This window comes from Tamandua tetradactyla, chromosome 4 (genome assembly GCF_023851605.1).
Source record: "Tamandua tetradactyla isolate mTamTet1 chromosome 4, mTamTet1.pri, whole genome shotgun sequence".
Lineage (NCBI taxonomy): Eukaryota > Metazoa > Chordata > Mammalia > Pilosa > Myrmecophagidae > Tamandua > Tamandua tetradactyla.
Window position 1 is genome coordinate 170,625,708 of NC_135330.1, and position 27,173 is coordinate 170,652,880.

Below are 27,173 nucleotides of genomic sequence, written 5' to 3' on the forward strand. Positions count from 1 at the left end.
GGGGGAAAAAAAAGCAAAGCAAAACAAATACCAATCGAGGAAGCAAACACACAATGGGGGCTGGCTCTTCATCTACTTGAATCTGGTTCTGGTTGCTGACTATTTCCTACATACGTGAGTTTTGTTTTCTAATAAGACAATCAAATAGCACAAGCTTAGCTCTTGCCTAGTTAATACCCACGCATTCACTGAGTATCACACACTGCAGGGAAAATAGGACACATGGCGAGGGAAGAGGAGAGCAAGCAATATTTGATCTAGGGAATGATAGGCAGGAACTCAAATAAAAGGGTGTTTTATTATTCTCCATATAATAATGTTATATTACTGAGTGGAAATTGCATCATTTGTTTTAGGCTATATTCCAGATAAAAGAGGCAACACCATGTATTAACACAGACACACACACATACACTCATCCAAGTGCTTTAATTATTTCATTGTTTAGGGTATAAGTTAAACATAGAAAGATCATGTGATTTATCTGAGTTACCATGGCTAGTAAATGGTGAAACTGGAAATAGAATTGGCATTTCAGACGTCAAAGACTAAGATGGTTTCATCATACCATAGTAGAAAGAACTCTAGATTACAGCTTCAGAGGTCTGCATTCCTAATCACTAAATTTTTGTATGTTTGTGGACAGATGTCCTATTGCTATACTTTTCTTTACCAGTAAATGGATATAATACCTTCTTTTATTTGGGTGACATAAAGTAATATAACTCCATTATATTTCTATCATCCATAGCATACAGAATATATGAAATAGTAAATTATGAACTTTAGAAAAATATAGACTATGTGAAGATACTGGACAAGTTTATTGCTATGAAAACATAAGTAGAAGAGGTAGGATATCATCACATTCAAGTGTATAGGATCTTAGTCCAGACTGGGTCAATTACAGTTTCTCTAATTTTTATCAGTGTATCCTTTTGGCAAGTTACTTAACTTTAATGCGTTTTAGTTTCATCATTGGTAAAATGGTGAAAAAATCCTCAGAGTGTTGAGAGGATTAACCGATTTAATGTCTATAAAGCATTATCATATGGTGAGTGCTTATTAAGTTAGGTATCATTATTATTATTAAAAAAATTGAAAATAATTGCACAATATTTTGTGAAAGTATGTTGTTAAAAAGTATAGTATTGAATTAAAGTAGTTTATAAAACAATTTTATATGCTTTATAACACTATGTTATGTTAATTATTAAATTATCATTGAATATAAAACCAATATCCACTCATATATGTTCTAATCAAACTAAAATTGTAATCTAGAATGTGTAATGATCACAATGTCCAAAGTAAGGAGGGAGTAGCTTAAGTTGGCTGTTTCTTGCAGAGTCTTTCTGAGCCTTTCTTTCCCTCTGAGAAGAATAATCAGAGCATCAATGAGCATCAAGGCAGGCAGAAAAACCAAAAAGCCTAGCAGTGAATAAGCACAAGTGAGAAATAAAAAGGAGTGAAAGAAAAGATGAGAGAAAGAAGGAAAGCATGTTACTGTTTTGTGATGGCCTCCTAGCCACTAGTATGTGCTAAGTACTTTATATAAAACATAACATTGCATATGCCCTGCCTTTCATTTTCAAAATCATACCATGTATATTGGTAAGTCATTGCCGTACCACTTGGCAATGTAACACTTTATTTCAAGGCTCTTTTACATACTTAAATTCCAGAGGAATCTGTCTTATTAGGTAGGTGGGTAAGTAGGTAGGTGGTACGAGGACAGGTACTACCAATCATATTTTACAGAAAAGAAAAGTGAGGGTCACTGTTTAATGAACTTGCCTGAGGTAGAAAGTGATAGAACTGGAAACTAAACTGACATCATCAGGTCCCAGGCCTTAAGTTATTTTTATCTTTATCATGTTAAAAATCTTTTTATCTTTACTTATGTATTTTCTCTTGCTTGAGATGCAGACACTAAAAAGTTATCATTTTCTCTTATTGCTCTTAATTCAAATGAAATTAATTTTTTCTGAGCCACTATGACTGCTAAGTTTATAGTATATCAAGGAACTCATACAAGAAGATGATTTTTCAAAAGTAAGGTCCAAGGGCGGGCCACCGTGGCTCAGCAGGCAGAGTTCTTGCCTGCCATGCTGGGGACCTGGGCTCGATTCCTGGTGCCTGCCCATGCAAAAAAAAAATAAGGTCCAGAGAAGGGCAGCATGTGCAATAAACAAAAGGCCAACAGAAAATAGAAAAGATTGTTCCTGTGAATTACTCATATGTAAAAAATGTACATTTTTTGCTTTTGTGGATTGGATAAGAAAAACAATTTTGAAGTAAAATAAGTAATTTATGTCCCTTATTTTTTCTAGTTATTTGAACTAAACAGAAAACTGCCGCAGAAATCCATTATGAATTACCATTAACATTTAACACCTTTACAATTGACCATTTTTAGGTAAATATGGGATTCTCAATATATGATTAAATTTGAGAGGAACACTGAAAAATTTCCTCTCTCGCCTAGTTTACATCTTTCTTTATTACACTCTACAGGGAAGATCCTATTTGGAATTAAATTTAAAATATAGGATGTTCAACAAGTAAATTGAAGCTTTTACTTCCATTTTCCTTAATTTGACATGAAAAAGAAATCGAAAACCACAGTGAAGCTCAAAGAGCAGGTTTTGTTAAAAAGAGATGAAATGTTTGTGAAAACATAACCAGAAAACTCCCCAAGGAAAATTCACTATTGGAAAAAAGTATTTCCCACATATATATGAACTACACTAGGTAAGTCGGTTTTAAAGATGATTCTCCAGTTGCAGGAGCAAAGGCAATTGAATAAGACAATCTTTCCTCATCACTTTCCTACTGCTAGTTTTGCAAAAAAGAGGAAAAGAAAGTTACTTTTGAAAAGATTTTAATAGCTGTTGCCTAATATTTAAGCTGGCAAAAATCAAATTTATGATCTTCTTTTTTACCTGGGAAGTAAGACAGCCCTGAGAAAAATCTGTAGCTTTTCAACATCCTGATATCTCTGCTTTTTCTCTTAGACTCTCCATGGCTGTCTCAGCTGACATCCTTTGCTCTCAGGCAAACTAGGTCCCAGCCCTTGGCACTGCCGGAGGACCCAATGCTTATCTTTATCAGGTCACTTATTACACTGAATTATTACCTTGTTTGTCCCCTTTACTAGGTAAGAACACTCTGAAACTCAAACTGTATCTTTCATTTCTGCATCTGGCATTTAGAAGCACTCAAAAACCATTAATAAATAAAAGAATGACCATATAGTATTAAGTCATATGAAGCCATTGCTTAATTATTTTCCTTTTCAATCAATCTTTCTTCAAAACAAAAATTACACAGAGTGATGGTTAAGTTCATATGTCAACTTAACTAGGTTATGATATCTAGTTCCTTGGTCAAGCAAGTTCTGGCTTGATTGTTACTGTGAGGATATTTTATAGATTTAAATCGTCATTAATTTGATTGTAACTATGGCTGACTGCATCTACAATCAGCTAAGGAGATCGCCTTCAAGAATGACTGAAGTCTCATGCAATCAGTTCAAGGCTTTAAAGAGAGAATTGATGATTTCAGCAGCCAGAAGAGAGTATTTCCATTTCTACTTCAGCCAGCCTGCTTCTCCTAGAGAATTCATTGAGGACCTTCACAGGAGCTCTCGGGCTTGCATCCTGCTTTCTGGAATCTGGACTTCCTCACATCCTTTACCATCACGTGAGCCAATTCCTATAATAATTCTCATAATAGTCACGTCATATGTATATATGTGTGTGTGACCGTGTGTGTCCCATTCTTTCTGTTTCCCTGACTAATACATACAGATGATTTGGGAACAAAAAGAAATGATTTTTAGTTAATAGACTTTAGGATGCTTGGTTGATTTTTTAAATTCACTTAAAATATGTTTGCGACCAAAAAAGGTGGCAGTTGATTCTATTTTTTTTTTTCCATTTCATTTATCTTTGCTCTAATCTTTGTTATTACCTTCCTTCTGCCGCTTTGGGTTTAGTTTGCTCGTATTTTTCCAGTTCTTCCAGTTTTGAGGTTTGGTTTCTAATATGAAGTCTCTTTTTTAAGGTCAGCATCGGGAGCCATAAATTTCCCTCTCAGTATTGCCTTTGCTTCAGCCACAACGTTTGATATGTTGTATTTTCATCTTCATTCACCTCAAGATAATTCCTAATTTTGCTTGTGATTTCCTCTTTAACCCTTTGGTTGTTTAAGATTATACCATTTAACTTCCACATATTTATGTGGTTTCCATTTCTCCTTCTGTTATTGATTTCTAGTTTAATTCTGTTGTGGTCAGAGCAGATTCAACATATTTTTTAATTTATTGAGACTTGCGTGACCTAATTTAAGGTTTAATCTGGAGAATGATCCATATGCACTCTAGAAGAATATATATTTTGTTTTTATTGGGTGAAGTGGTCTATATATGTCTCTTGGGTTTTGTTGGTTTAGACTATTGTTCAAACCCTATATTTCCTTACTGATCTTCTGATTAGATGTTCTACCCATTACTGAAAGTGGTGCATGAAAGTTTCCAACTATTAATGTCAAACAGTCAATTTCTCCCTTCCAATCTGTCAATATTTGCTTCATTTTGGGGCCCTGCTGTTAGGGGAACATACATTTATAATTATTACATCTTCTTGTTTGTCTCCTTTATCAGTATGTAATGACCGTCTTTGACCCTTACAACTTTTTTTACTTGAAGTCTATTTTATCTAATATTACTATAACTACCCCAGCTCTCTTTTGGTTACTACTTACATGGTATATTGTTTTCCATCCTTTCACTTTCAAATTACTTGTATCTTTGAATTTAAGGTGAGTCTCTTGCAGATAGCATATAGATGGATATATATAGCATATAGATGGATCATTGGCAGAATAAATTCTGCCAATCTCTGCCTTTTGACTAGAGAGTTTAATTCATTTACATTTAAAATCACCACTGATAATGCATCACTTTCTTCTGTCATTTTGTTATTTAGCCATTGTATACCTTACACCTTTTTTGTCCCTCAATTATTCCATTAATGCCTTCTTTTGTATTTATTTGACTTTTTGTATTGTACCATGTTGAGTACCTTCTCTTTCCTATCTGGATATATTTTTCATCTGTTTTCCTTGTGGTTATCATGGGATTAAAATTTAACATCCTAAATATTTAATAATCATATTGGTTTGATACCAAGTTAACTTCAATAGCATACACATATACTTTATGTGTCCCCCCCATGTATTTTGTATATATTTATTACCACTTCTGTCTTTGCATTGTACGTGCAAAACCATAAATTTATCATTACTCTATATGTATTTGCATTTTAGAACATGTAGGAAATAAGGGGAGTTACTTAACAATACACTACGATAATATTGGTATTTATACTTACCCAAATGACTATCTTTACTGCAGCTCTTTATTTCTTTATGCTGCTTAGAACCACTGTCTTCTAATGTCCTTGTTTTCATTCTGAAGAACTTCCTTTAGCATTGCTTGTATGGCAGGTCTAGTGGTGATAAACTCCCTCAGCTTTTGTTTATCTGGGAATGCCTTAATCCCTCCCTCATTTTTTTTTTTGCATGGGCAGGCACTGGGAATCGAACACAGGTCTCCAGCATGGTAGGGGAGAACTCTGCCTGCTGAGCCACCGTCACCCACCCACCTCCCTCATTTTTGAAAGAAATTCTCACAAGATATAAAATTCTTAGTTGGCAGTTGATTTTGTTCAGCACTTTAAATATTTTAACCCATTGCCTTCTTGCGTTCATGGTTTCTAATGAGAAACTGGCACTAGTTGTGGCGCTTGTTTACATAACACATTGTTTTTCTCTTGGAGCTTTGCAGATGATGGTATGGTCAGTATACTGAATGTTATATTTTTCTTCATGTTTACCCTGTTTGGTGTTCTCTGGGCTTCTTGGATGTGCATATTCATATGTTTTGCTAAGTTTGGGAAGCTCTCTGTCATTATTTCTTTGAATATTCCTTCTGTTTTTTCCTCTTCTCCTGCTGGGACTCCCATAATACCTATATCTGTGCACTTAATGGTGTCCCAGAGGTGGCTTACACTATTTTTACTTCCAATACTTCTTAATTTCTGCTCCTCAGCCTGGCTCATTTCAAGGATTTTTTCATTGAGGTCTGATGCTTTCTTCTGTCAGCTCAAACCTGCTCTTGTAACCCTCCTGGAAATTTTTCATTTCAGTTTTTGTGGTTTTCAACTCTAGTAGTTCAGTCTAGTTTCTTTGTAAAATGTCTATCGTTTTACTAAGATTATCACCTAGTTCATTCATTGTTTCTCTGATATCCTTTAGTTCTTTCTCTGCATTTTTCTTAATCTTTTTGAGCATTATAAAGATAATTTTAAAAAAAACTTTGGTCTGTCCACATTCTCATCTTCAATTGTTCTCTGCATTTATATCTTTTTCCTTTGGATAAGCCCTCTTTTCTTGTTTCTTTGTCTTGTACTCTTCTATATAAATTTTGATATTTTAAAATGTTAGCTCTAGAATTTGTTCCCTGAGATGTTTGTTTCTTGATTTTGTATCTGGATGGTGATAAGAGGGATTTTATTAAGCTTCAGCCCTCTTACCAAGAAGGTCTGCCCAAGGAAAATGCAGTGTGCAGGTTTTCCCTGTCTTTCTTGGCCTGTGTGTTATCCTGGGTTTTTGATTGTTAGTTATTTTGGAGTTCCCCGGCTACAAGTGTTCGGTTGTCCCCTCTTCGTCCCAGGAGGCAACCTGGGTGTTTAAAGCTGAAAACACATTCTGCAGACTGTCCACTTCTATAGTTTCTTACACATCTTTTGTTGTCTCAAGCTGCTTTCACCTGGAGGGCAAATTCCTAGAGGAAGGGCACACCAGAAAGAAGTTTCCAAGTCACTGTTTCTCAGCTGAGAGCAGGGAAGGCAGACCGGCCCCAACTTACTCTGGGAAGAGGATCAGTTAGAGTGCCAAGGGCTTCTTCCACAGTTTCCTCAAGTTGAGCTTGCACTACAGTGTTCTCTGACCACTGGAGTTTCCAAACATTTGTCTCAGATGGTTTCCTGCCTGTTTAATAGTTGTCCTGGTGAAAGGACTGAATCCTGGAGTTCCATCCTCCGCCATCTTCTCGCAGTCCCTCTGTTGAGAGATCTTTATTCAAAAGGTTGATACCTGGATTCTATATAGTAAACATTTGCACTGAGGCTGGATGGATCAACACACAGCAAGTGCAATTAAGGTGAGTAGACTAGTGTCAGCAAGAAAATGCAGAACTTGAATTGTAGTGTGATTTATTGAACAACAAATCAACCAGCATTAAATTATTAGGGATGATGTCACCTTTCTAATGAATTAAAAACTGTTAAGTAAAATAAAATGGCTGCCTGCATTGGGCACTGCTGGTCAGGAACCTTTCTGAGAAAGGATTTTCCAGAAGATAAAAACAACTGACATGCAGGGGCTTTCTGAGAAAAAGGAATAATGGAACATACCCTACAGAGCTGCAGATAAGCAACACCTGGGAACCAGTTTCAGTCCAGCAGGGATAGCTTTTCAGAATGGACAAGCATACCACACTATCCCATGTATATCTGCTCCCCACTTTGTAAGACCCCCTATGTAAAATGGAAACTTAACATCAGCCAATTAGAACATCTTCTCACTTGCTTCCACATTTGGTCTATAGACACTTCCCATTTCCACTTGGATGGCAGAGCTCCTTTCCACATGTGGTTTGGATGTTGCCCGATTGATGAATTGTAATCTGCTCAAACAAACTCTCATAAATGATATTTTGTTTAATATTTCATTTTAACAAACAGCAAAATAGTTAACACAAGTACATCTCTGGTAGTAATGTAACTCTGTGACTATGATTGTCAACACGACTTGAGCACATGATCAACTAATGATAAACACACACTCAGCCTGTGAATTGCGTGTGGCAGTAGAATAAAAAAAAAGTGCTGTCCCAGAGCAGAGAACAAACAGACAGAAGGACATACTTTTATTCTAAATACTTTAAAGTGTATTTATTCATTTTATGTTTTGAGCTGAATTTTAGCATAGAGAATTTTTTGTTTTTGTTTTATTTTTAAGCAACTTTTGGGTACAACCTTCACTCACTGGTAAGATCACTTTGTTACCTTAAACTTCACTGTCTGCACAGCTGTTATCTTAAACGTCACTGTTTGTAGAGCTAAAATCTTGCAATAAGATCAAAGGTAATATAGCAAAAACCATATGTATATTTACATATTTTAAAAAAATAAACACTTTTATAAATAACAAAAATTCCTAGTTGAAAGATGTTTTTTTTCAAACTTAGAAAAATTTTAAGCTCCCAAATTCTAGATATAAAACATCTCTAGAAAAGGAGAGGTGAATGCTTTAACTATAGTATTCATAAATGGAAAAGGAGTATTGACAAGGCCGAATGCTGACATTGGCAGGAAAGTTTAGGTATTAAAGAAGAACAGTTCCAAGGATGCTGAGCCCACATGCCAGTTAAAACATTTCCTCCCTTTTGGTATTGGGCAATATCCAGGTAAGCTGGGAATAGAGTAGCAAGGGAGAGTTTATGCTGGATACCAATTACCTCTCTACTTTTGAGGAGGAGTGATTTTAGTTGAAAAGAGATTCTTGCAAATTTATTTCTGTCAGTTGACTTCAAAGAAGCTACATTTAGCTATCACTCACTTTCATTTACTTTTTCTCACATTCAAACTACTTGTCCACTACTTGTGACATTGGATCAGCCAGCTAAACAACCTAGATCTTAGTTTCCCATCTATAGACTAAGAGAATGATGCTACCTGCCAGTAGTTGGGTTTCTGCAAGGAAGAAATAAGATTTGTAACTACTAAAGCACTAAATAAGTGTTCAATAACAGCTTTGAAATTTTTCTCAAAAAAGGAAGCAAAAAATATCATGCCAGAAATATGGTTTCAGTTAAAATGCTTTAGCTGTCACCCATTTTTGAAAGACGTATTAGGAACTACAATCAAAGGAAATCAATGTCAAAAGTCCAGGACTTCATGTAACATTAGAATTTCACAATAGTCCAAAAAATTAGAACCAAGTTTTGGAAAAACTACTAAGACTTTAGTGTCTTCATATTTTGGGATACACATGGTTCATATTTCTGCATTATCATGGGCAAACAAAGAAAATAAAAATTAACTTTGAGGTAGACTTGGTTAGTTCATGGTTAAGTGCCAGAATACCAAGTTTTATTGTTAATACTAAGGTTGTTCTAAATAGTAAGGATCAAAGACCAGTCATGATCAGAAATAAGTAATTGGCATTTGTTTACAGAGTCATCCCTCAATTGAGAGAGATCTCTGTTGAGGTTCTGATTTCAAGTTTGGGGGAAAGGATTAAGGATGCCAGAGTGATATTGACCAATTGCAATTTTCAATAAATATGAGGTAAGATACACAAACAACATTTTTTTCTGAAATATGGATTTCACTCAAAATAAACATCTCATTTGTGTTGTGATAAATACTATTTACAATGAAGGTTTAATTGCATTAATTTGAAAATTAACATTGGTAATGCAAACTAAAAACAAGGACAAGTTCTAAAGTCATTCCTACTAATATTATAATTTAATGGCTTCTATCAAATAGGAAATTTAGTTAAAACTGAATTGGCAAAATTAAAAAAATGATATATGGAGAAAAAGTTTTTGTCTTATACCTTTACATTTATATATGTGTGTGCAAAAACATCCAGGGAGTTATTCCTGTATGTTTTCTTCCATAAACTTCTAAAGCCTAGGACCATGTTTTAAAACATGATTTTCAACTGGTTTAGATTTATTTATTGGATGAGTCTCAGGTTCTGTTTTAGGTTTATTAATATTATACTGATTGAAAAATATTTTCACGTATTAAAAACTATGCCACCAAGGGAGAAAATTAATATGAATTCCTACTTGCACAGCATTTCATAATAAACCAGAATACTACACGGGCACGACAAAAACGTGAAAGATTAGCAATAAATTAACTTATTTTGTTTTTAAGATATGAACGAGAAATAGTATGGATAAATGAGCACTGTCAAATAAATTAGTCTTAAATTAACATATGCAAAGTTATGATTCTCTGCTTTCAGGTAGTATCTAGGCTACCTGGTCACAATTAGGCTTGGGCAACTAGTAACAGGAATGGGTTCATGTAAAGGCCAGAATCGGCACAGGGTAAGGCTGGATTGTGATAGCAGAACTATTCCTGGTTACCCCCAAGCAACTGTGTCACAATCTTTACTATGCTCTATTTCCTTCCCACCCTCCCAATAACTCTTCATATTTTAGATATCTACCCGCTATTTTATTTGACTAACAAAAGGACTTTTATGCAAAAGAAGACAAAGACACTGCTGATAACAAAACAGTGGAAAATGAGAAAGGAAAAAAACAAGAACACACCCAGCATTTCATGGGATGTGGTTCAAAGGCCCATTATATAATAGCACAACAAACTGAAGCAAAGCCTTGAGCCTGGGGCAGCTGTTATCTTGCCTGTTTATGCCTGGAATGAAGTGGCTCTCCGTGCTCTCATTAGGCATCTTGGCAAGACTGCCGCACCTGGTCAGAGCTCATCGGGCCAGCAATCATATCTTTCTAGAAGGTATCTGGGCTAATGACATGGAGAGAGCAATCAGGCATTTGTACTGTGGCTGATGGGGTGATCGTAACATTTTTATCCCTAGCCAGGAGAGCATAGTGAAATCATCCTCAGAAATGCTACCTAACACTCCCCACACAGAGAATTATGTCTGAAAGATGGAGTGGTCATTTAAAGCTTTATGTTATCTTTATTTAATTCATTATTTAGCAGGTGTTTAAGTCTGACTCTTTGTTCCTCCTTATCAGTTAAAGTAAGGTATTCAGAATTTTTTGTGTAATGTGTATATATGTGTGTGTGTGTATGACTTATAAATACTTTTATACCGATTATTTGTGCTTTAATAACCTCAGTTTAAAGATGTACAGAGGGCCACGGTGGCTCAGCAGGTAAGAGTGCTTGCCTGCCATGCCCAAGGACCCGGGTTCGATTCCCAGTGCCTGCCCATGTTAAAAAAAAAAAGATGTACAGAAATATCTAAAATAATTTTAAAGGAATTTAGTATATATGTATTTTTCTTAATATAAGCCAGCATTATACCATTGACAGAGAATTTCATGAATCTCCATCTGTGGCCTATTTTGTGAGATAAGGAAATGGAGTATCTAGTTAACCCCAAGTCACTCTTTGCCTTCTCAACAATGGTTGAGAACCAACAGTGGTTACTTGTGGATTAGAAATAAGTAATACATATGGTAACTGTGGCATGTAATTTTCTTAAATTTGAATATATTTGCTATTGCCTCATGGATTTCTATCACATTTCCAGACCAAATTATTGCAGTTTAAAGGGATGCAAGGACTTTTCATCATCTGTATAGGTGTTTTGGTAAGAAGGCTACTTCATTTAGCCCATTTATTTTCTACAACATTTTTCTCTTATATTTTGACCTAGAATTCCTAACTATTTCTTACTTTAAAAAGAGTCAGTACTCAAATGATTTATTTTTAAGGTTTAATGTCACTTGCATGACACATCCTCATTCAACAATATCTCGTCTTCTCTTTCCCCAACACTTTGATTTGGAGGATTGTATTAAACCTCTGCAATGTAGATCATATATCATTTATTTCATCTCATTTGTAAAATGCAATATTTTAAAACATTTCCTCTGTTTTAAAGTCTGTTAATTTTCTCTATTTCCCTAGAGATTGTAATCTCCAGAAGAACAGCCACTTTGTTTTGCTCACTGCTATGTTCCTAGTGCCTCACACAAATTATAAAGAAATGGTAATTTGGGCAAAAATGTAAATATATTTTAAGTGAATAAATGAGAAACAAAGCAGAAAGTAGTTCAGGGAGATGAGCTGGTGGAAACATATAAGGAGAAAACATTCATAAAGGGAAGAGTGTTTTGGATAATGAGACGAACAGTAATTATAGAGGTCAACAGACTTTGAAAGCTAGCCAGTATGCTCATCTGCTATCTTGGAGGGGCTCCAGATAATACAGACCTGGAGTGTCTGTATTAACTTCTGTGAAGAGTTGGTGCCAGGGGCCAATTGGTGGTGATGCCACATGAATTGCCAGAGCTCTCGATGCCCATGACAATAGACCCACTTTGCCTAATGATATTTCATGGACATCACTGCCAGACACAGCCACCTCCTGACTAGACATCCTGATTTACTCCCCACCACCTCCCCAGAGAGTCAGTTATTGCTAGCAACATCCTTCCAGTCTCTTGGCTTCCATTTCCTCTGTAGACCCATAATTTGTTGCCTCATGAGACCCTTCCCTCCTATGGGTTCTCAGAGATGTGGACAAACCCACAGCTTTATTCTCCACTTAACTAAGTTCCTCTAGGTCCAGTAGAACAGGTGTTCACAGATCTTCTCTGGTCTGTGACTTGCGTCCACCTTTGCCTTATGGATCCCTTTATGCTGGCCCTTATGCTGACTTTTATCTCTAGGTCTGTGGCTTCTGTGACTTCAGCATATTAATGATACACACCAGGCTGCAGGATACTGCCTTACCCCACCTCAGGAGGGCAAACATTACTAACATCTCTAGTGGATCAACGTGGACCAGGCTTTAACTCACTTTATCTTCACAACTACCTTAGTACTATTAACTGCATTTTCTTTTTTTTTTGCATGGGCAGGCACTGGGAATCGAACCTGGGTCTCTGGCAAGGCAGGCGAGTACTCTGCCTGTTGAGCCACCATGGCCCACCCTTAATTGCATTTTGAAGATGAAGAAACTAGAGCTGAAACAAGTGAAGTAACATGCCGAAGGTCACATGACGGGAAGTGGCAGAAGTGGGATTTGAGCTCACATTCTTTGTAGAAGTCATTCTCCTGAGCTCCCCAACTTCACAGGGCACTGCTACTTTCTTTTAAGCACCAGCCTTTATCTCCCCACCTCAGGAACACGGCTGTCCCCTGGGGAAGCTTTCTCTTCCTCATTTGCTCCCATAGCCTGGATGCCTACTGGGGATGATCAGAACTGTGACACTTGAAAAGATATCTTCTTTCCCTGCCCTTTGATATCTCTTTGGGAGACTGGGTGGCCCTCATATTGAGGGGAGGTAGAAGGTTCATCTCCCTTCACAAGAATTCTTCCAGCTCGGGGAAAGAAAAGGCGTGCCCCTATGGGCTAGGCTTCCTGATAGGAAGAGCCTGAACCCCACAGCGGTGTAGAGGCACTGTGTGTTGATCCCCCCCTCACTCAACTAATGCCTGAACTCCTATTCCTATCTAATTTTCCTTGCGTTGGAGCAACTCACGTGCTATATTAGGTACAGCTTCTTGGCCTGTAAGAAGCCACATTCCTTCCTGCAGGTTTCTGAGGTAAAGGGTGGGCCTCAGAAGAGAGTCCTTCAATTGCTGGAAGAACCAAGTATTAGGCAGGCTTTGGGTTTATGCTGTTCCAGTAATAAGAACCAGCAGATGCGAGCTGTTTATTGTGGGCCGTCCTTGTGTGCACTTGAGGTAAGAGCATTCTCAGCTCCATTTACTTGAGTGTGGGGCTTCCTCTTGTCACATGGAAAAAATAATACCTCAGTGAGAGTCTGTCTCAGGGCAAAGCAATGGCAGTCTAGGCCTCATCTGACAGTGCCAACCAGGAAACCACAGACAACTCCTGGCAAGAAATGCAAAAGAATAATGACCTGGGGCTCTCTAGGACTTGTCACAGATGATCAGAGGGAATAGTCTTATTACAAGCAAGGCCCTTGGTACATGTCAATTATATATTAACGAACCCACAAGGTCATTCTTATCCCCCAATGTTATAAAGGAAGAGACTGTGGTTCAATTAAGCTAAGAAACATCTCCACATTGACTCAGAAGTGTGTGGTTGGCGCTGTAGTATAGTGCTTCTGTGCTTGACTCCAAAAACTATTTTCTTTCCACTAGGCCATGCATGTCTGAACTTTCTGAAACTTTTCTTGGCTGGGCATTGAGGAATTTGAACAAATTCCTTTCTGGGATACTTTGTGAAAGAAAAAATTCTGCTCATAAAATTAAACAGGAAAAGGGAGAGGAGGTAAAAATTCCTCTCTATGCATTTGGATTAGCAATGGCTCTTTTGTATTTTTGTTTGGGGTGGAGGAGAACTATCTCTCTGCTTTCTCTCCATTTCCATCTATGTTCTCCATATTATTGTCTAATAAGAGTAGGTGGAGATGGTTTTAGATAGTTGCAGAATTCTAACCATAGCTCCAGATTTTAAACTTTGAATATAGCAAACTTAGAATTACTTTCACTAATGAGCAGAAGCTATGAGGTAAATCAGAACAACATAAAATTCAAAAGAGACTCATTTAATTGTTGTGTATACCATATATTTATTTAGTAATACTAACCAAATTATAACTGTGACTTGCATTCTGTGATACCAATACTATATACTTACTGGAGAGGTATGGCATCTAAGATAAATTACTTACATAAAAGTAAACTTATTTTGATTTTTTACACGGTAAATTTTTGGAATGTATTTATCTTAGACCAGGAATTTTATCCTTTACTTAAAGTCTGTGGCAGATACTGTTGGTTGACCTTCCAGACTAATTTTTTTTTCTTCCTGGGCATTTGGTTGCTGAGCTAGAAAATTTTATTTCCTGAACTTTCTGCAATGAGCTGTGGCCCTGTGACCAAGTTTTCCCCTATAAGCGCAATTTCCAAGACATCTATAAAGACACTTTCCTTGGACCTATGCCTCCCTTCCCTTCCAACCAGCTAGAATAGAGACGCCCAGGGCAAGCTGCACATGCCTGAACTTCGAGATATATAAGGGCAAAACTCACTCATCCACCCACACAGAACTATAATTTCAGATAAAAATTAACGTTCATCTGATTTTAGCCATTGCCTTTTGGGCTCTCTGCTATAGATCTTACTTTTTTCCAACTAATACATATATTCAATATTTTGAAATCATATTCAAAGTAGCTTGTGTTTCGTGGGCATCATTCTCAGAAGTAGCTGAGATGGCTTTGGGGGATGTCAGTCTGGAAAGAAAATGCCCCCTAAATACTAATAAAGACAGGTTCTAACTCAAATATATGAGGTAGATTTGATAGTTCAGAGAAACAAAACAAGGGAAAGTTCAAGAAGGTTTCCAAAACACAGCTTTTTTCTTACAAAACCTACTCTATTAACTTTGCCCTCTACTATTATCATGTTGAACTATTGGCATTAATACCCTACATATACTTTTAGCCCAGATAATGAATTATATCCATAGATCTAAAATAACAAGGTAAAATATACAATTTAATGTCACATAAATACATTTTTATGATTCTCTGAAATGTTCAAAGGTGATACTTTAAACATGAGATTGTTACCTTTTAAATACAGGTTTTTAATTTCCTGACTAACAGTATGATTCAACAATATGAAGCCATAAATTATTCTCAAGAATGAGCAGTTATTCTTTAATTTACCTCATTTCAATACTCTAAAAAGTTGTTCAAAGGAGAGCTATTTCTTACTAGAAATATGTTAAGATAAAGACAAAGTCCCAAGCATAATACACATACATATGATCCAACATTATTAAAATCAAAACATACCCACAGAAATTCACAAACTTGAAATGACTGCCAAAAGGAAATATGAGGAAATATGAGAAATTTTTAGTACTAAAACAGAAAGTATTTGGGCAAGCACAGCAAGTTCTTTGGATGCACAATGTATGATCATAATGATGGCTAACTCCAAGGGACATATATCTGACATTACATAGTTTGATGAAACATAGGGATGCATTTTCTTATTTGTCACTCAAAAATACTTACTGGCTATTTCAGAATATCAACCAATCTGTATTTATTCTATCTATTAACAAAGAATTCTTAGAACAGTATTTTTCATGATTTTTAGTAAGACTCTAGGATAATTAAGTGTGGTTTAAGTGAGAATCACATAATTTAGCCGAGCTTTTGCATATTTGATAATTTTATTTTATCAGAAATATTCTCTCAGCCACTGCTGACTGCATTTTTTTTTTTATATGGGCCGGCACCAAGAATCGAACCCGGGTCTCCAGCATGGCAGGTGAGAACTCTGCCACTGAGCCACTGTGGCCCACCGTGCTGACTGCATTTTTGACCAAAATGAAATCAGTCTCACTGACTCACTGCTGGGTCAAAAAAAAGGTAAGTTATTTAAATTTAAGCATTGTCTAATCAAGTTTTCTGTATTAAAGTAAAAGACAAAAGAATAAACACCCACAGACTACAGCATTCAAATCTATAATACTCTTGAAAAATTCCATCACGATGTCTATCAGACATCTCAAACATAATGTGACAGAAACTGGAATTCTCATATTTCCCCCAAACATGCTCTTATATATAATCCCAACTCTTCTGGAAGTGAAGAACAACTCCATCTAATCACTCAAGCCAAACACCTTAGAGTGATCTTTCACTTTTAACACCCAGCCAATCCATCCGTAAATCCCATTAACTCAACATTCAAACCACAGACAGAATCTTCCCCCACACCCACTGTTACGACCCTGGTCCAAGCCACCAGTATCTCTCACCAGGATTACTGCCACAATCTCTTAACCGATCTCCCTCCTACCCCTGCTGTCTCCTTAAGTCTGTTCTCTACTCAGCAAGAAGCACGATTTTCATCAGTTTGGTTGCTCCTTCTCAGAACATGCCAGGGGCTTCCCATCTCACTTAAGAGCAAGAGCCAAAGTCATGACATTGACCTGCAATGTAAAGCTCTCTCTGCTCTGCCTCCTTGTTGCCCATCTGCCCACTTTCCCTTCTAGGCTCTCCCTCTCCTCACTCAAGCCACCCTGGCCTCCTCCTATCAGGGGGAGCATATCAGGCTGATCTTCCTCAAGGCCTCTGCGCTGGACAATCCCTCTGCTCGGGGACCTTCCCTCGGTAGCCACTTGGCTTGCTCCAACACATATCATATCTATTTAAATATCACGTTCTCAGGGAAGCCTCCATGGCCACCTTATCTAAAATTGCATCCTCACCTCACAACATCCCGCCCCCGGGCCTGTGTTACTTTTCTCCTTAACACGGATCGCTATATGTGCTAAATGTCAAGATGGATATTTGCTTATCTTAATTTTCTTTCTCCTTTAGAATTTCTAAGCTTCATGAAGACAAGCATTTTTTTTTTTTACTATTGAGAATGAATTCTTAGCATATAGTGGGTACTCATAAAATAACTATTGTATGTTGAATGAATAAAAATATTTTCTCAGATAATTGGTTGGCCAGAAAGAGAGCTGATAGAAAACAGTAAAGCATTCACATACTCATACACCGGAAAAAAAAAAAAACCTGAACTGAACTAGAATCTCATGTGTGGAATGCACAGAAAGCTCATTAGTCATTAGCTAGCAGTATGAATAGTGAAAGAGGAACAAACAAAACATATGAATATATGTGAAATTTGGGGACAGCAGCCAGATTAACGTAGGAGCAGGTGGCATTTCCCTAATACATCCTCTCTACGGCAGATGGTGTCTATATATCACAGCATGCCGAGTCCCCTCACTATGAGTTCTCTGGTTTCTAGTATAATGCAACCATATCCAGAGGGCAGCTACAGTATAGCCAGCCCATTTTATTCCAATATCATCACCAACAGATACCCAGGAATCACTCAATTCCCTATTCTCTCTACTTGAGTAAACCACAGAACAATTTCTCAACTGAACACAAATCACAAATCATATTGATCAAGGTGAATTTCATAAATCAAAGACCCTCCCATTAATGCAGTGTGGGCCCTTCTTTAAAGTCCCATTTAAACTCAATAGCAGCAGGATTCTGTACAAAGGTAGGTGAGCAAAGCTCACATTTAATGCATCATTTGGATGCCTGGAAGATCTGTTGGATGGTCTCTACTTATGTTCGTATCTGAAGGTGTATCTATTAGTCACCAAACTTCCCACTAGTGGGTGGAAGACAACTCTGTGTAGGTGCAAAAGTTCTGCTTCCAGAAATTGCCTCGAATGAGAACCTTACAAAGAGCTGCTCCATCTACACGGAAGACTAATGCTGCCTTCCATATTGAATTGGACAGATATACTTGGTAACTGCTCAAAATTACCTATTTAAAGCATTCTTTAAGACACTTAGTTTCCACATTAGGCTTTCCTGACCTCCAATCAGCATTGAAAATATTATGTGGGGTCCTGCCAAGAAATTTTTCAAATATGAGATTCTGAAGTTCCACAATATCAAATTTTTCTTAGATGGAATTTTTAGCCATTTTTCAGCAACACGCTTTCTTGCAAATAATATACTCTTTTATATCTGTATCCTGGAAAAGTTTTCCTTTAGTTTCTTGCACACATTTCAATAGAAAAGATGAACATTCAGATTATATGTTCCCTACTTTCTATAGAGATCTCAAATGTTAGCACCAGGTGACTGATACAGTTCTTGTTAATTTTAAAATTTTCATTGTGTGCATTACTATGGAATGACCTTATGAGAAAAATTACTTCATTGATAGAAGCAGATAATTGAATTTTGGTTTTTTTTTAGCATGGGCAGGCACCAGGAACTGAGCCCAGGTCTCCAGCATGGCAGGTGAGAACTCTGCCTGCTGAGCCACCATGGCCTGCCTGATAATTGAATTTTGTAATGATAAATATAGAGGTATTTGATATGTTTTTTTAGACTGTTCAAATTTTTTTTTACATTTTTAATAAGATATAACTACTTGCATAATTAACTTTATTTTTTCTAATTACATTCTGTAAAAACCTTAATGAAATGCACATCATTCAATGTTTTTCCTCCTTCTAACCTCACTTTACAGCTTTCTATAAATTAACCAAACTCAAATTCAGTTGGGGAAGTTGACTGCTTTATATTAGCTTCTGATATTGTTTAGCCAAATATTTTAGAAGGCTGTTCTGGATATTTACATTTGTTTCCTCTTAGTTAATTTTTTAAAAAGTCAGTCCTTTCAAAGATATGAACACTAATATTTAATATGGAAAATCTTTATAAGTGATGATACTCTAAGACTAATTTTATTTCATGAAGGTAAGAAATTTTAATCATGAGCTAGGTATCTTCTGGAGATGCTACAAAATCAGTAAGCAAGAGTTTTGGTCTGATTCACTCATCAGGCACCGCCTTACCAATTTACATGTGAAAAATGAGTGCGAGGGCCATTGTTCAGAAAAGCTGACTTCCCCAGGTGAGATCATTGATTTAAATCCATATGATAAGGTCCAGGTAACTCTGGTAACCAGCAGTGGCTCCCTGTCTAATTTACACTTTATTACTCAGCATAGCCCTCCATGATTTGTCTCATCTTATCTACTGAGCCTTCTATGCTCCTGTTTCACTAAAGATTCCCTGTAATACAGCCCATCAAACTAATCATTTAAAGATGCCTGCATTGTAATTTCTGAGTTGGATAATTCCTGAAACGTGGAATGTCCTTTCTTCCCTTTTCCACCTTTCACAACGTTTCCTAGAGTGGTTCCGCCTCCACAGGGGCAGGGCATTCTAGGAACTTCAGTAGGGAATTTCAGTAAGTGGGTTCACCAATGTTGGTTTTGTTGTTATGTCTACATCTGTTCACTTAATTAACATATATGTTGCATATGTTTATTCTTTTTCTATGTATTAATTATCCCATTATTTAAAAAAACTAACAGTTTCCTACTTCATCTTTTTTTTTCTGCATGGGCAAGCACTGGGATTCGAACCCAGGTCTCCAGCATGGCAGGCGAGAACTCTGCCACTGAGCCACTGTAGCACCACCCCGTACTTAGTCTTTGTGGTGATTCCCTGATAGTTAAGGGAAAAAATGTTCATTTCTTTGTGATTTAGTAGTATACATATGTATGTTCCTTATAAATCTATCTGCCAACTAAATCATAAATTCCTTAATCTGCTCTATTTCCATTCCTACTCTTCCTTCCATCCACAGGATATATCCTTGCTTGAATGCTCAAAATATCAAAATACATGTTTGAAAAATGTAAGTGATGATAGGCTGTATCCTAAGACAGCTTCATACTTGAAGGGCAGTATGATGTTGTGTTGTTCCATTTGCTCTTTCAGAAAAAGTCCATGATTCTTAAACATGGACACTGTTGGAAAACAGTGAAGCTAGTACATTTGTCATTTTCCATTGTAATCAGAAAATAGTGCTTCTGATCTGAGAAAATATGATTGTGAAGTAGCATCCAGCACCCTTAGCTGTGAAAAATTTATTTGACATTGATTTTTTAAAATGACTTGACACTTGAACAGAAAAATATACTTCAATACAAAAAGTATGTGTTTTAACCCCCAAATGCACTTTAACCCAAGAAATTCACTTTAACCTAAGAAACATATATATAACCCTATCAAATGTTCTACTATCCTGAGTAGGATAAAGAGACAAGAATTATATGCAATGAATGCAGTCTAGACTAAAGAACTCTTTGGGAAAGCATAGTATTCGAAAGTCACCAATAAGAGATCCAAGATAAGGTTTAAATTTTAAAAATCTTGGTGGGTACAATTAAATGTAAGGCATTTGTAAAAATCAATGTGGCATGAGGCAAGATTATTTTCACACCTAGAGGACTTGAACAAGGTTTTATGTAAAAACAGAAATACCTGCCTGTCCTTCAAACTCAAAACCTGGACCAAGAAAAGGGGAATTCAATAAAAACCCAATGAATATCCCACTCCGGCTTAAGTGTTGGTGGATGTTTCTGTGAGTTATATAGATTGGGAATATTAAACTGGGTACAAGAAGAGGGAAAATAATCCACCGATCAAATGCACCCCAAACCAAACATGAAGGCGAAGTGCAGTGCTGTTAGGAGCACCTCTCAGCAGGCACACACCTCACAAGTCCATACCAAAGCAGAGGAAGCTCCGGGAGGTGCAGCAGATACATAAAGTGTGCAGAAACTCTTTTCTCTGTTGGCAATAGGGCTCTTCAGTCTTACTTTGCTATATCCAGTAAACCTCATCAGGACCTCTCAGTTTCTCCAGCCTCCCCTGCCTGGCAGTCTTGGATCCTCCTAGTCTTTTGTCCAGGCCAGAACCAGCGATGGTGTGAGAGTTGATTTGACTCAATCATACAGACCTTCCAGACCAGCATTACACTTCTGGAAGATGAGACATTTTTGCTCTGAATAATGAAATACTCAGAAAAAAAGATTGCCTTCTGAATTGAAGAGTCTTAATCATGTTCGGAATATTGGCCTGAAACATTTGTTGTTATATTTCATCTTATTTTAGGAAAATATAGAAACCATGATTTCAGAGTGATCGTTTTTTTAACATACTCACATTTTCAAACATTCCTCTAAAGCCTGTCTTTTACTCTTGTAGTGAGAAAAAATATTTAAAATCAGGAAGCCATGTATATTTTATACAGACATTAGCACTCATTTAGCTAGAAAATAACCATTTTCAACATTAGTGTGGAAAAGGGATATTCTTGAATATATCACAGAGAAGGCTGGACTTAAGTAGGCTTTTAAAATGTAGACTCTAATAATATCAGGAAATATATCTAATTGTAATTTTAATTTTATATGAAGTAGATGGCCTACTGCTGTGAAAATTTATCATTAAAAAACTATGATCTCTTAAAAATAGCTATTATATTTCCTAGGCATCTTTGGATTTGAAAACAGGTCTGTTTATTTTCAATTTGACCCCAAGCAAATAATCACTGAGACCAAATTCCTTCTATGTTTCTCATGATGGTCACTGGCTCTTGTTCTTTCTGCCCACCTCATTTCTCACTAAGGTACAATGAGAACACTTGTTGGTGTTCTATAAGTTCTATTTCCCATCTTTTTCAATGCCTGTTAGTGTAGAGTGTTTATTAAGGTAATTTAACCTACGAAAATGTACCTGCAGATATTCAGCTTACAAAACAAAACATAAAAGAACCACAACAAAAGAGCAAATTTTGCATGTGTCTGTGACAACTTCAAAGCTACGAAGGATTTTATAAAAATTTCTCATGTTTCTCAAATTGCAATTCACTAAAATTAAACTTAAAATGTGAGGAAATTGCAAGTTCTCGGTATTCTAAAATAAAATACAAACTAGAAAGCTGCTGGTTGTCATTTTAGGTTTGACTGTAGATTAAGGGTTTTTCCCCCCCTCCATTTCCATTTTAGAAGTCAAAATCACAAATTCTGGGACATTTTCCATGCTGGAGGCTTTTGATTTACAGCTCTGTACCTTTTAGACACTTGAGATGCTCAATAATGCCACAAAGTGTAGCTCTTGCTGTGTGCTATTATTTTCCAGTGTGATATAAAGTTAGATTTTTTTTTTTGTAAGAGAATATTAGGGTGGGAGAAGAAAAAGCTCTATTTTTATATCCCATTAGATGGTTTACTGCCTTTTAAGACACTGATTGTAAGGAATGGACCATTACCAGTCCTTTGGGTTCCTGGAATTGGTCTCAAAGGTTTTTTGTTACTGACTGCAATCAGCTTTCAGAGTTCTATCCTTATTCCTGACAGGCACCCAAGATGAACTTACCCATTATTATTTTTATTTTTCATTCTTGGGATGGAGACAGATATCAAGTCTGTCTCTTACTATTTCCATTCTTTTTTTATTCTAACATTCTTTTAAGTAATCCTATATCCCTTATCTTGTCTGACTCTGGGGATATTTTCTCCAGGGTGAGAAGAAAGAGTAACATGATTTACTGGTCTAGCGAGCATCACTGTTAATTTCTTGAATATGATATGGATGACAATATCATTCTACATTACCCATGCTATGAAAAAGTAATTCTTGATTTTTGTTGTCCATAGTACTAAGATTTCATCCATCATACTCCAAACTCCTTTTATTTTTTTCCCACAAGCCAAAACCTTATTTGGAATGTGTCTTCGGCTCAGAATTACATGTGCATTTCTGAGTTCTAAGCTTCTAGTGTTTCCTAGTTGCATTAACTCTGAACACTATAACCTTACAACAAATAACAGACAAAAGCCTAATACTATATTCAGAATATATATATATGAGAATAAGAAAAAGAATCCAAGAGAAAAATAGGGAAAGCATATGAACTGGCAATTCACAGAAGAGGAAACATGATTGGCCAGTAAACACATGAAAAGATGCTTAACTCATAAATTCACCAGTTACTAGAAAAGTGTAGAGATGCTTTTCAGACTGATTCAATTGGCTAAAATTTAATATCAAATATTGACAAGTTGGAAGAAAAACAGATACTCTCCAAATGTGTGCTGGAAATATATGGGAACAATTTGGAATATCTATTAAAAATAAAAATGTGCATGTCCAGCGCTTCTATTTCCAGATATCAGCTGTAGACAAACATTTATACTGTGCAGAAGGAAATTCATGCAAGAATATTTAGTACTCCAATGTCAGTAAACACTCACAAAAAATGAGAAAGATGCTCAAAGATTATGGTGTGACTGAATAAAATAAGTTATAACCATAGAAATGAGAGTATACAGCAGTTTAACTAAATGAAGTAGAACTATATTTATCCATATGAATAGAGTGCAAAGGTAGCATGCAAAGTAACACTCCAAATATTCTATTTATACATACATATGCATACTTAATTGCATGAATTTAAACATCTTAAAGGAAACAGATCAAACTCATAGTAATATTACCGTAGAGAATCTGGAGAGGGGACCAAAATTGGAAGTAGTTGTGAAAAAAGACCCTTTTTTGCTCTTTATTATTTTTAATGAGAGGATAAGATTAATCCTTACGCAACGGATTTTTGTTTAATTCAAGAATTACATGAGCTTTAAGGCAGATACCCTTTAATACTAGTTTTATACAAGTCCTTCACTTTATAAGTCAATGGGTATAAAAATAATAACCATTCTCAAATTAGAATTTCCTATCAGGGTAAGCTAGATGTTTATAGGATTTTTTCAATCAATTTATTTTTTAATTGGAATATCCTTGTATACATTACTTAGAGCTAGTTTCATGGGGAGTATTTGTGTATGTTTATGTAAGTGCATATACATATGTAGAATATAGGGAATTTCCATGAATATATTTATAATTATATTACTTTGGTCTTTTTAAGTGTGTTAATGAATTGACAATGAACAAATATAAAATATGCAAATAGTATGCAAGTCATTTGAATGTATAAGGTGCATCTTTAAGTATGTAACATTTACTAGGGTAAATAGTATATATCTTCATCAGTATCTGTGCTGGTTTGAAAGGAAGTATGCCCCCTAAGAAAAGCCATGTTTTAATATAAATCCCATTTCATAAAGGTAGAATAATCCCTATTCAATCTGTATGTTTGAAACTGTAATGAGATCATCTCCCTGGATGATGGGATTTAGTCAAGAGTGGTTGTTAAACTGGATTAAGGGATGACATGTCTCCACCCATTTGGGTGGGTCTTGATTGGTTTATTGGAGTCCTATAAAAGAGGAAACATTTTTGGAGAATAAGAGATTCAGAGAGAGCAGAACAACACAGCCATGAGAAGAAGCAGAGTCCACCAGCCAGTGACCTTTGGAGATGAAGAAGGAAAACGCCTCCCAGGGAGCTTCACGAAACAGGAAGCCAGGAGACAAAGCTAGCAGATGACACCATGTTTGCCATGTACCCTTCCAGCCGAGAGAGAAGCCCTGACTGTGTTCGCCATGTGCCGTCTCACTTGAGAGAGAGACCTTGAACTTCATCGGTTTTCTTGAACCAAGGTATCTTTCCCTGGATTCCTTTGATTGGACATTTCTATAGACTTTTTGTAATTGGGACATTTTCTCAGCCTTAGAACTGTAAACTAGCAACTCATTAAATTCCCCCTTTTAAAAGCCATTCTGTTTCTGGTATATTGCATTCCAGCAGCTAGCAAACTAGAACAGCATCACTGTACAAACTGTTTATTTTAAAGTAGATGTCTTTTATGTCACTCTCAAATGAACAGTAATTTAAAAATATTTTTGGTATATTAATTATCTTTAAGTAGTTTATGAAATAAATCATCTGTTTAATGTTTGATGTACTTTTTACTTGAAGTCTCTTATGCCTTAGCAGAAGGATGAAATTGATGATCTATTTGGTTTTATCTCTAATTTCTATAATTTATGATATAGAGAAACCATTTGTTAAATTGCTATACAATTATTGAAAATAATATACTTAAGAATCTCTAAGTAAATAAGACAAGTCCATTTTGTCAGATAAATCTTAATACAAACCTAAAAGTATATTCAAACAAAATAGCAAACACAACTCACAATTTTTAAGAACAGTTTCTTATAATCTAAATAATATTGTGATTTTATTTTGTATATGCTTACTTAACAGAAACAACTTACTTTTAAATGTATCAATATATTAAACATTAGTCAAACAAATAATTAATTTGGTATAGTAGGCAGTCACATAAAGGCTTATAAATAACGAACTTGCCAAATTTCTTAGCAGATGATGAGGCTTAAATAACTCATAATTATAGACCTCAGCCATTTGTCTTAAGGAGAATAAATGTCTCTGCAATGTCAAGATTTGCTAAACAAACTACAATTTTAGTGGAATAATCTTCTGGCATTACCAATCAATCCGTACTCAACAATTCTCAATGTGAACAATGCAATGCAATTTGGCTAATTCAGCAAAAGTACAACATGTTCTTGGATTATGTTTCCACAGACCCTCTGTTCATATTCCATCTTTTTCAAAATTTAATTTTAGGATTTAATTTTTTTAGTGCATGATGATTGTTTTAAAGCCAATAACTGGGGAAAAAATAACACTCTCAAAAAGTGAATCCAATCCAAAGAGCAGCAAAATCTCGCTTATAAATTTACCCTCTGTCTACAATCTGAAATAGTCAGCTAAGTTATCGATTACAATCCACAACCTCTAAAAATGAAATGTTTGTAATGGACTCTAGCAGTCTAGGAACAAGTAGTTCTCATGACTGCTGATGCACTTACAGGGATAATATGGGGGAATAGTTCTCAGGTGATCTCTTTCCTACAATACTGATATTGTGGATTGGATACCTATATATTGTTTGAAGACTTGTGTTTGGTAAAATATGGCATTCTCCCAAATTCCAAATTTTCTGTTGTGCCATTTCATTGTAGCCTGATAGAGCAGTGACTGAGACAGGCCCCTTTATCGAATAGTAGCACATATCTGCACAGAACAGTTGTAACTTTGGGTCCATCAAAACACCCCATCATCCAGCAAACCAGTTGTTCTAGTTTGCAAGCTGCCAGAATGCAATATACCAGAAATGGAATGGCTTTTAAAAATAGGAATTTATTAAGTTGCAAATTTACAGTTCTAAGGCCATGAAAATGTCCAAATTAAAACAAATCTATTATACTGTCTAATCTAAGGAATCCAGGGTAAGATATCTTGGTTCAAGAAGGCCAATGACATTCAGAGTTTCTCTCTCAGCTGGAAAGACACATGGTGAGATCTACCAGCTTTCTCTTCAATGGCTTCCCCAGGGGCTCTGTCCATTCTTTTGGTTCTGTAGGTTCTCATGACTCTAAAGCTTGTTCCAAAATGGTTCCCTCTTAAAGGGCTCCAGTAAGCAATCCCACCTTGAATGGGTGGAGACACATTTCCATGGAAACCATCTACTCAAAAGTTAACACCCACAATTAGGTGGGGCATGTCTCCATGGAAACAATAAAAAATTCCACCCAGAAATATTGAATAAAGATGTCTTTCTGGCATGCATAATAGTTTCAAACTGGCAAATTTCAACCTTTGGACCCCAAAAAGACATGTTCTTTCCAAATGCAAAACACATTCATTCCAAAACAATATCAGAAATCCTTAAACCATTTCAGTATCAGTACAAAGACAATACAAGGCCAGAAATGGTACAAAATCTCATCAAAGTCAGCTATAGGCATGATCTATCCTAAGGCAAAATTCTCCTCTGGCTGTGGACATCTAAAACTCAGAGCAAGTTATTTGCTGCCAACATAAAAAAGAGGGAGAGTCATAGGATACACATTCCCATTTTCATAGGGAGAAATTGGAAGGAACACAGGGGTCACCAAGCCCAAGCAGTTTTGAAAAAAACCTGCAGGGCAAACTCTATCAGATTTCAAAGTCTGAGAATCAT

At 36.1% G+C, this 27,173-nt stretch overlaps 1 protein-coding gene across 1 annotated transcript in view; it reads right to left on the bottom strand.

Moving 5' to 3' along the window:
* Nucleotides 1-27,173, bottom strand: part of NALCN (sodium leak channel, non-selective) — a 326,977-nt gene that overhangs the window by 234,726 nt on the left and 65,078 nt on the right. The gene's annotated exons all lie outside the window — the stretch shown is intronic.